General features: G+C 39.0%; 1 pseudogene; it reads right to left on the minus strand.

Moving 5' to 3' along the window:
- Nucleotides 1-889: 889 nt before the first annotated feature.
- LOC133753740 (protein ABHD13-like) lies at nucleotides 890-1715 on the minus strand (annotated as a pseudogene).
- Nucleotides 1716-2603: the final 888 nt, after the last annotated feature.

The following is a 2603-nucleotide window of genomic DNA, read 5'->3' on the forward strand; positions in this document are numbered from 1 at the left end:
ATCAAGTAGTAGATTGGGAAAGACTCATAAAGTATGATACCCTTGTCTTTATTTCCAAAGACCTAAATACTCCAATACTGAACACAGGACTAGTGAGGGATTTTCTATTTGCCCCTTGAGAACATATATATATATATATATATATATATATATACATATATATATATATATATATATTCGGGTGAAGCCATTTCTTTCTTTTTTTTAATATTGGAAAACAGGGTCCCATTTATTTGTAACAAAAAGCTAGATCTCAGCATTTACTAGAGAAAAATGCAATGGTAACCTGTGCACAGCCCTCAATTTCGCTTTTTGCCAAAAACAAAATAGTATTTACATAAAAACAGATATAACCTAGATAACCATATGCATTGGTATATGATCAGTGCTATTTACATTAAAAATGTTGCATTGCATAAGTCAAGGAATCAAATATCATCATGCATTTCATTTTAACTTTTTAGGTGAAAAATGAAATTACAGAATAGGTTTGCTTACCATGATTGTCCCAATATTTACTACAGGATTAACATCCAAAGGTTTCTTGTTTACGTATATCCTTCCACAGATAGCCAGTAACCCAACTATAACACAGATTATACAATTTTAGCAACAAGAAACTTTTGAATCATCTCTATTATAGTGACATAATAAAGATATGGATACATAATGACATTGAAAGTTTTGATGAAAATGTATGAAATAATCCCAGGAATTATGGTTCTTCAAATGGGAAAAACTATTTGGATCATAATAAAGGAGGCTGAGGTCCTTTCAGAATTTAATGTCACCCTTCAGACAGGTGCAGACATAATGCACTTCTGGAAGGGAGCATTCTTCATCATTCTGCACAATTTAAAACACAATGCATTAATCAAAAAGAGACATATTATATAATTGTGACAGTAGATGACGTTTTGCCATTTCTTCAGGAGAATGGCTCTTCATGACTTGTCGGATGAACTGTTCCAGCCCCATGAAATAGCCTTGGCACTGCCACGTGTCGTTATGAGTTCCTTCTGGAAAAATGGCCAGTCTCTTAGATCGCCGTGGGGAGAGTTCATACAGTTGTTTCATCATTACTGCTGGTATTAGTTGGTCGGAGAGTCCAGAAGCCAAATGAATAGCCACCATTCCACCCAAGGAACGGCCAAAAAGAAACATTTTTGTCGTATTGAGGTCAGGTCTCGTCATCATAGTCCAGCATAGCTTCATGATCTGAGTCCTTCCTCACTTGTTTCTGCTTCACTTTCCCCATATCCTCGGTAATCAACAAGCAAAAGATTAACTTTGAGGTTAACCAACATGAGCAACGCATTTGGTAACCTGTGACCTATGTTGCCTGCGTTCCCATGAAAGTAAATTATAGTTGCGGAGTATGGTCAGCTGTCTCCAGTGTACCTTATCAAAATAAGATTTAGATGTGCTCCATCTTTGGTTCTGATGAAAATGTTTTCATGTGGAATTCCAGTGGGCATGGGAACATAAAGGCATGAAGAGGAAGGCTGTTCTGGAAAATACAGCAAAACATCCTGGAACTTATACAGAATACCTGCTATTGGTACGAATATTAACAAAAGAAAGATAATGCCTCCATACAGATGAAAAGTCACTATCAATGGTAAAAGAGAAATACGGTAGAGAGCCCAAGCCCCAGAAGCCAAGGCTGTCAGCCATCTTTCCACAAAGTGCCACAGCATCCAGGACTTTTCCATTGTAGCTCTGTAGAAATACCTCAGGCTCGTGGGCAGGCAGCAGAGTTGGCCGCGGGCATGAAAGTGGGAGCCACACAGCAGCGTGCCACACGACACTCCCGTGGCTTCTCATGTCCTCCTCCAGTCGCAGGGCCATCAACGTGGTCCAGCCCGGAGCTCCTGCGGTGCCGCTCTCTGAAGCCATTTCTTCAATGACTCCATCTTGCCACGGAATCATTTTACAACCTTATAGTCTTAGAACATTTTACTTACATTCTTTTCTGAACCTGGAAAAAAGAATAAAGACAGCCTGCAGAATCAAACTTCTATCTTTCATATATAGCTTTTATGCCTTTATTTCTTTTAATTTTAAAGATTTATTTATTTGCTTGAAAGGTAGAATTACAGAGAGGGAGAGATAGAGATCTTCCATCTGCTGCTTCACTTTCCTAAATGGCAGCAGCAGCTGGAGCTGGGCCAAGCTGAAGCCAGGAGACTGGAACACCATTCAGGTTTCCCACATGGGTAGCAGGGATCTAAGCACTTGGGCCATCTTCTGCTGTTTTCTCAGGTTCAACAGTAGGGAGCTAAATGGAAAGTGGGAGCAGCTAGGACTTGAACCTGCACCCATATGGGATGCTGACATTGCAGGTGGTGGCTTAACCTGCTATGCCACAGTGCCAGCCCCTAATTTCATTTATCCACCATTATATACTTTATTAGTAACCTCAAGTTGTTTGTACTTCCATCTTATAGATGAGGGTCTCATAGAAAAAGAGTATTCTACAAGTATGTGGAATTAATGCCATCATGAGATTTTAATGATTTCTTCTTTATTTGCTCCCATATTTGGCTCTAAATTATACTTCATTATAAAGCAATTGAGATTTAAAATGGGTGAAATGCAGA

This window comes from Lepus europaeus, chromosome X, assembly GCF_033115175.1.
Source record: "Lepus europaeus isolate LE1 chromosome X, mLepTim1.pri, whole genome shotgun sequence".
Classification (NCBI taxonomy): domain Eukaryota; kingdom Metazoa; phylum Chordata; class Mammalia; order Lagomorpha; family Leporidae; genus Lepus; species Lepus europaeus.